The 8002-nt window shown below is 43.1% G+C and overlaps 2 pseudogenes; one reads left to right on the top strand and one right to left on the bottom strand.

Moving 5' to 3' along the window:
- The first annotated feature begins 944 nt into the window (after positions 1–944).
- LOC115051375 (Ig kappa-b4 chain C region-like) lies at positions 945–2326 on the top strand (annotated as a pseudogene).
- Positions 2327–6593: 4267 nt separating this feature from the next.
- LOC115051373 (pro-opiomelanocortin-like) lies at positions 6594–7781 on the bottom strand (annotated as a pseudogene).
- Between the last annotated feature and the right edge of the window lie 221 nt (positions 7782–8002).

Here is an 8002-nt window from a genome sequence, read left to right as displayed (position 1 = left end):
GTTCATGCTGGTTCTGACAGAAAGCTGTGGGAACACACAGACCATCACAGGTTGTGGTGGAGCTGCAGACGGTCAGGGTGTCCATGCTGACCCCAGTCCACCACCAGAACCTCCTACAATGGACGTATGAGCATCAGAACCGGACCACGGGGCCATGGAACAAGGTGGTCCGGTCTGATGGATCAGGTTTTCGTTGACATCATCCGGATGGTCAGTTGTGTGTGTGTGCGTGTGTGTGTGTGCGTGTGTGTGCAGCACTACCTGAGGAAGACATCACACCAAGATGCATTGTGGGAAGAAGACCAGCTGGTGCAGACAGTGTGATGCTTTGGACAATGTCCTGCTGGGAAACTTTAGGTCCTCCATCCATGTGGGGTCAGGAGGTCATGATGTCATGGCTGATTGTTGTGGAGGACACAGAAGGTTTGAAATGTTTCAGCCTGTTTTATGATGACATCAACATGATTCCCCTCAATATAATCTAGTTTGATCAGAGTTTGTGTTTGTTTATGCTGACATTAAAGATTTGAAAGCTTTCATTTAATGCACACTTCAACATATTCTGTCGTCCTTTTTAGACAGATTTACTGTTTGTTTTAGGATCTTTACGTTCTGGTGACATTCAGTCATTCACATCAGAAAAATGTTCTATTCTTTACAGCAAAAGTCTTTTCTATCATTTATGAGCATTTCTTTGTTCAGGATACTGGATGTGTCTACTGTGGTGATATCCAACTTTTGGTCTGTTACTGTTTCCAATTCTATCACATATTATAAATTCTACAAAAGCCTTTAGATGTAAAGAAACAGAAATGTGTATATTGAATTTCAGTCTTTCTCAGGCAGGCAGCCAAAATATTGGAGGTGAATTTAGTTGAGTTTGTTTGTTTCAGACTCAGAGAGCCGTGTCTCTGTACAGTCAGAGGTTTTTGTACGACGGCTCAATGAGTTTGTATCACTGTGGTGACGTTGGTGGAGGAACCAGACTGGAATTTGGAAGTAAGTTTCTGCTTCAATATTAATAATGTTTTGTGTGTTCAGGTCTCCTTTTCTGTGTCTGAACATTTGTAGAGGATATAAATTTCCCTTTGTCTGATCTAAAACTCTTTCAAATCTCTATTTTCTTCTTGGTTTCTCCTCTTTGACCCTGAAGCTGAACTTGAAGCAGATTCTCTGAACTTTTCTTTTCTTGTTGCGGTTAATTAGTGAAATGTGAACAATCTGAGCAGCAGCAAAGATTAAACAGCAACAATCAGCATCTTTCCCTCTAAACTTTTGTGCCGTTCAGTTAAAGTTATTCTGAACAGTGTGACTGAACTTTTCTGAAGTCGCTGGCTTCTCTTTGTTTATGTCTGACTTTTAAATTCAGCCGTTTTTTATGTGATATTGGAGCTTTTCACAGTAGATCTGATTAACTGTTGTGCTTTAATAGTTTTATCCCTAAATGTGTTTCATCATAAACCAACCAGGACTTTGAAGAGATTCCTAAAAAAACAGTTTTTGTCTTTTCGAAAAGTCTCCATGAAATAGTGCGATATAGACGAGGGTAAAATGCAGCTGTTGAAATGTAAAGTCATCTTTTGTGTTTCCAGTGTACTTTGATATATTTCAGCTCAAACTGTCTGATGATTGTCTCTGTGCTGATGTGCATGAGAGGCTTCTTAAAGGGAAGTGAAACAATGTGTGAGTCAGTGACCGGTGGAGCAGAAAAACCATCTGACAGAAACTCCTTCAGGGACTAAATCAGCTCTCACACAGTCAAGGTGTCCAAGTGTCTGCTGTTTGATTGACAGCTGTCCGCTCCCGTCCTCTAATCTGATTGGTGTCTTCTAGGTGACACCCGTCCCACCCTGAGGGTGCTGCCCCCTCCAGGAAGGAGCTGGACAAAGACAACGGGAAGGCCACGCTCATGTGCCTGGCTGACAAGGGCTTCCCCTCAGCTGGACCCTGTCCTGGAAGGTGGGCGGGCGGCAGCACCATCATCCAGCAGCGGGGACCAGAGCCGGGGGGTGCTGGGGAAGGACGGCCTCTACAGCTGGACCAGCACCCTGAGTCTCACTAAAGACCAGTGGACCAGCCTGGACTCTGTGACCTGCGAGGCCACCCAGGGCTCCCAGGCTGCGGTCTCAGAGACTCTGAGTAAAGGCCAGTGTTCCTAGTCTGGATCCAACCGAGCTGGTCTCTGCTGCTGGTTTCATTCTGCTCCATGTAACGCCATCTTCGTCTCTTTCTCATTTTCTGTCTTTCTCTCAGATATGTTTTCTAGTTTTCTGTAACATTTGTAATGTCACTATTTCAGAAAATAAAGATCTGTTCATCAAATAAATTCTGTGTCCATCTGGAGTTTTTCGAACATCAACAGATGGTCAAACTTTCTGAGTGACCTGAAATAAAACCTGATTCATCTCTTCTCCTAAATGAACCCTGTAGATGAAATGATTGAGTCAGATTTGATTGTTTCATGTTGAAGGATTGAAATCTGCCTCATCTCTGGATCAGATATATAAAGTGTGGTATCATCAGCATACAGAGACATCCAGTAACTCTGCTCTCACTTTGGAACTCTCTGTCTCTGTTTCTCTTTAACTTTGCTTTTATATCTTTTCATTGAGCTTTTTGCTTCTCGTAACGCTGACGTGTTCCATATTTCATGACAATAAAGACGCTCTGATCAGCAGTTTGTCTTCAGTGTGTTTTCTTGTGAAAGCGTTAAATGTCTGCTGTCCGACTGCTGACGTCTGAATAGAAACAGCCGGTCCATGAAACTCACAGTGACTCGTGTCAGTTCTGGATTAGCTCTCAGGGATGTTGACTGTGTTTGATGGTGATTTTGTAACATCAATATGAGTGCAGAAGTTGTGTTCATCATTTGTGTGGTTTTTTGTGTTCATTAAATGTCTTTATTATATATAAAGATTCAAACTACGAGAAGTATAATAACTTTTGATGTGAAGTCAGATTTTTGATTTGTTGCTCTGTGAATTTTGAAACGAGAAAATCTTTTCATACTCATGAATAAATTAAATAGTTTCTCTAACACAGCAGACTTTTCAACATGAGAATATGTCACAGTCAGACCTCTAGTGTTTGTGTTTCAGAGCAGCTGTTGGTTCAGATCAGTTCCTCTTCAGTCTGACTGAGGGAGGTTTTTGTACGACGCTTTTTCACTGTGTGAACACACTGACTGTTGATGCTGTGCAAACTCTGACAGTAATAAACTGCTGCATCTTCAGTCTGGACTCCACTGATGGTCAGAGTGAAGTCAGAGTTTGATCCACTTCCTGTAAAACGTTCTGGAATCCCTGATGCTCGAGTGGAAGCAAAGTAAATAAGGAGTTTGGTTTTTCTCCATCTCTCTGTTGGTACCAGGATAACCAGTTGAGCTAAACATTCTGACTGGTCCTACAGGTGATCCTGGCGGAGCCTCCCACAGCAGAGCTCAGTGCTCCAGGCTGAGTCACTGTGACCTGTCCTCTGGACTCTGAGGACACAGAGACAGAAACCTGGTTTTGTGGGCTTCATTTCAGAGGGACGGATGTTCATAGAGGAGTTTGATTCTCTGGACTTTACCTGTGAAGCAGCAGCAGAGGAGAGTCCAGATGAGGACGGAGATCAGAGTCATGTTTTTCATGTGTGTTGTGTTGTGATGAAGGAAAAGCTGTCAGTCCTCCAGTCTTCAACTGTCAGGACTATAAAGTCTCCCAGAGCACTGGAGCATGGTGCTGCTGATGCAAAGTGTCTCTATGGAAATGAGCTGATGACTCCAACAGGGACTCCTGTGTTACTGACAGTGTTACTGACTGACACACTGTTATGACGGCTTGAATAAAGAGTGTTGAATATTTTAGCTTCACTCACCAGTTTTCCTCTTTTTCAATGATTAGAAGAACTTGGTTTAATTCGAGGACCTGAGAGAGACAGAGATTTCAGGAAACATTGTCAGGGCATGTAAGAGAAAGAGAAAGAGAGAGAGAGAAGCTCAGTCCTTCCCCCAGCAGCCTCGGCCTAGCAGCATAGCTAAAGAGTAGAGGACTTTTTAACTACGCTCTGTCATACAGGAAAGTTTTAAGCCTGGTTGAAAGTTACTAAAGAGTCCGCCCCCCGGACCGATGCTGGGAGTTGGTTCCATAGAAGAGGAGCCTGATAACTGAACCATCTGCCTCCAGATTTACTCTTGGAGACTCTAGGAACCACAAGTAAACCTCCATCTAGAGAGCGGAGTGGCCTGCTAGGACAGTAAGGAACTATGAGCTCTCTGAGATATGATGGAGTTTGGCCATTAAGAGCTTTATAGTTAAAAGAAGGATTTTGAATTCTACTCTATATTTTACTGGCAGCCAATGAAGAGCAGCTAACAGGAGAGATGATCTGTTTTCCTAGTTCCTGTTAATATTCGTGCAGCCGCGTTCTGAATTAACTGAAGGCGTTTCAGAGATTTGTTTGGACATCCAGATAGTAATGAGTTACAGTAGTCCAGCCTAGAAGTTACAAATGCATGGACTAGTTTTTCTGCATCATCCTGAGAAAGGATGTTTCTGATTTTCCTAATGTTTCTCAGGTGGAAGAAAGCTGCCCGACTAACTTGTTTATGTGAGGACAAAGGACATGTCCTGGTCAAGGTTACTCCAAGGTTTCTTACAGTGGAGCTGGAAGACAAAGTGATGCCGTCCAGACTGATGAGATGATTAGATAGCGAATTTAACTTATTGATCTGACTTTATCAAAATGTGGATTTTAAAACAAACAGGACAGGAGGAAGAAAGCAGAAATCCAGCTTTAACCTCTGATCTGATGAAGCTATTGATGAAAGAGGAGACGAGGATTCTGTGATATATAACAGGAGTCATCAGCAAACAGGCTGATTTAGGATGAGTTGGATTAATGAGGCCTGATGGAGATGAATTTCCAAAGAGATGGAAGGAGGGGAAATAATATGAAGTGTGTGTGTGGTGTGTGTGTGTGTGTGTCTGTGTGTGAAGTTGAACCGTTTTCTGCTGAGATTCTTTTGTAAATTCACTTTTTTTTTTACTTTTGCTCACATTTTTTGTTTCATTTATGTTGTGAGATTTTTCATTTTTGTAAATACTTGATTTTGGCCATTTAAATCTCTTTACTAATGACACCTTCTGTCGTGGTGTTGCAGTGATGCCTGTCGGTTGCCATGGTTACTGAGCTCAGAGAGGGAAGTGAAGATCGCAGGAGGAAGTTCGTGTGCTCAAAAACCTTCTTCATCTCTGTCTCTTCTCTCTGCAGGAGGTCCCAGCAGTCCCTCAGCCTTGTTTTCTTCGTTCTCAGCATGAAGCTCTGCCTTTCTAATGAAACGCAGATTTGATCATGTTATCCTGGTCATATTAGTCATTATGAGACATTATATCCTGTTGAACAGCAGTCACCAAGTGGAACAAAATCTGGATTGCAACAAAATTCTATCTGGACAAGAATGCGTAATATTAAAGGAAAAATGTAAAATGACTTGATGAAACTTCACAGAGGGTGAGGAGGCGGGAAACAAAATGAGCGGAATGCTCAGAATGAGTGATTGCACCTGCACAGGTCACTGAGAATTCAGAGCGAAAGAAACAGAGTCCCCCGGTTCAGCCACAAGACGAGGAGTTTAAATTCTAAGCCAAGAAGAAAATAAAGAATGAAACTCATTTCCTTGATTTGCAAAATTCATATTTTATGTAATATTTGGAAATACATGCAACTATTCTGTCATTTAAAATTCACAAGTTTTTCATAATATTCAGTGCCTGCTGCCAATGTGTTCAGCCTTATGTTGCCGCAGGATAAGGTGTCTCTGTGTACTACCAAAGACACTAATCACAGACACACACAGGGATTAAACTGTTGTTGTCTTTGTCACTCTGTTTTGTTGTAGCTAGTGCTGCCCCCATTGTGGACTCATCATTTTGCTACATGAGATGTTTGCTCTTCATGTTGGTGGTGTTGTCGTGACAGTTGGTCAAAAAAGAAACATCGAGGCCAATCTCTAACCGCTGTGCGCCCACGTCGCTCGAATTTAACCATTTCATCATGACCTCAGCGGACGTGAAGCAGGTTAAAGAAAGTCCAAATTACTGCCAGCAAAGTTAATGATGCTTTTCTTTTGTCCTACTGCTGGCTTAACACTAATACTCTTAATGCAACTGAAGCATGAGCATATATATATTTTTTGATGTTTTTATTGTTCTATCGAGGCGCTAACAGCATCAGAGTCCTGTTAGCACGAGGAAGGAGCGAGAAAGGCAGCCTGGGCCACCAACATGTCTGCTTTGATGAGCTGTGTAGGTACAGTTGAATGGATTAGAATGATTTTCAAGGAAAAAGAGACTGAGTTTTGGCTTATGGCTGGACAAGACAAGACATCTGACAACCTCAACTTGGAATCAATTACATGGAAAAATGTCCTCAGTTTCTGCTGCAAAATGTTTTATTGTCACTGTCACTGTAATCATGGCCGTTTCCCATCAGGATATAAAGGAAAATCTATTAGTGGAGTATTAATACATATTGAGTGCGTATTTTGGAGGACTGTTCGGATAAAGGTGCAGTATCTGGTCTTCTCTCCGTCTCCTCCCTTGCTGTCCTCCTTACTGCTCTGTCTTCCCTCCTGTCCGTCTTTGTTGCTGCTTGAACAGCATGAGTGGCAGTGTCTGGCTGGCTCCGTCCCTGCTCTTGGCGTGGTGCTTGCCGGGCAATGGGCCGCTCCAGCGGAAGTGCTTCATCTTGTACACACTGTCCTTTTTCTCCTGGACATCACGGAGCTGGTCCTCCAGCGTGTTGGCCCTCTGCTCCGTGTCCCTCCTCATCACCTCCGCGGGAAAACCTCGGCTGACTCCTCTTCTGCACTGTTTGAGGTGTAGAGTTTGATGGGGCGGCGCTTCCGACCCAACAGGTTTCCCCAGCGAAGTGCTCCATGGAGTAGGAGCGCTTGGCCTGAGGAGAGGAGGACGCTGAAAGAGAGGGGGAAGGTGGAGACCCGGAGTCTGACAGGATGGGAGGCTGCAGATGACCTTCACCCCGGGAATCAGCGGTATCTCAGTGGAGTCAGACTGACACAGCTGGAGACACTGGAGCTGGAAAGACGGATGTCGGCTGTTAGTCCACATAAAGTGTTAAAATAAGCACTTCCTTTTTTTTTCTTAGCAGCATAATTTACTATGTGAACCAAATTCGGATGTCTGAGGAAGAACCGCATTAAGGCTTTTGACCTCTTGACCATATCTGTCTGTATTTTTCCAGATCCATTTATCATTTTGAAAAATGTCATGACCTCAGCCATTTATATCAGTAACTCCAACTGTGATCGAAGATACGAGCTGAGAAAAATGTGATACAAAATGAATGTTTCCTTCCTCTCTTGTGTTTGGGTCGTTCTAGAGCTGATCTGAAGTGTCTATCTTTATCTGATCAGGAGTTCTGCTCATTAAAGATGAAAAGCCAGCTCAGAATTTGTGAACATATCAGAGATGGAGGATGACAACGGTTCATCAGGTAGTCACGGAAGTCGGTTTCACAGTGGACGGATTTCAGGTTTCTGTAGATGATGTCCTCCAACGGCTGAAGCTCGTGTTTAAAACGTGACCATCCAGCGTTTGATTTGGCTTTTCATTTTTGGACAGAACTAATAATGAAGACACCTTTCTTTGTGTGTGTATGTGTTACCATCATGTTGTCATCATTGACCTCCTGGCAGCTTAGATGCTCAAGCACTGATCGACAGCTCCCCTGGCCACGCCCACCAACAAAACAGCCACCAATAGGCATACAGGAGACATTGTCGTGCTGACCAATCAGAGACAGGAACACATTCTGGTCATGCTAAGCATTTTAATACCTGTGATCTTCAGCAGAGTTTCAAAATAAAATCCTCTCAACGCGGATCAGGGTCAGCGCTAATTTAACAGTTTGGAAATGAATTGGTTCATATTCAAACCACAACTAATGATAATAATCATAAAATATAAACAGATAGATGAACTTTAAGAACCAGAATTTT

This window comes from Echeneis naucrates, chromosome 11, assembly GCF_900963305.1.
Source record: "Echeneis naucrates chromosome 11, fEcheNa1.1, whole genome shotgun sequence".
Classification (NCBI taxonomy): domain Eukaryota; kingdom Metazoa; phylum Chordata; class Actinopteri; order Carangiformes; family Echeneidae; genus Echeneis; species Echeneis naucrates.
The sequence above is the reverse complement of the archived record's forward strand: the minus strand, read 5'-3'. Positions and strand labels throughout refer to the sequence as shown.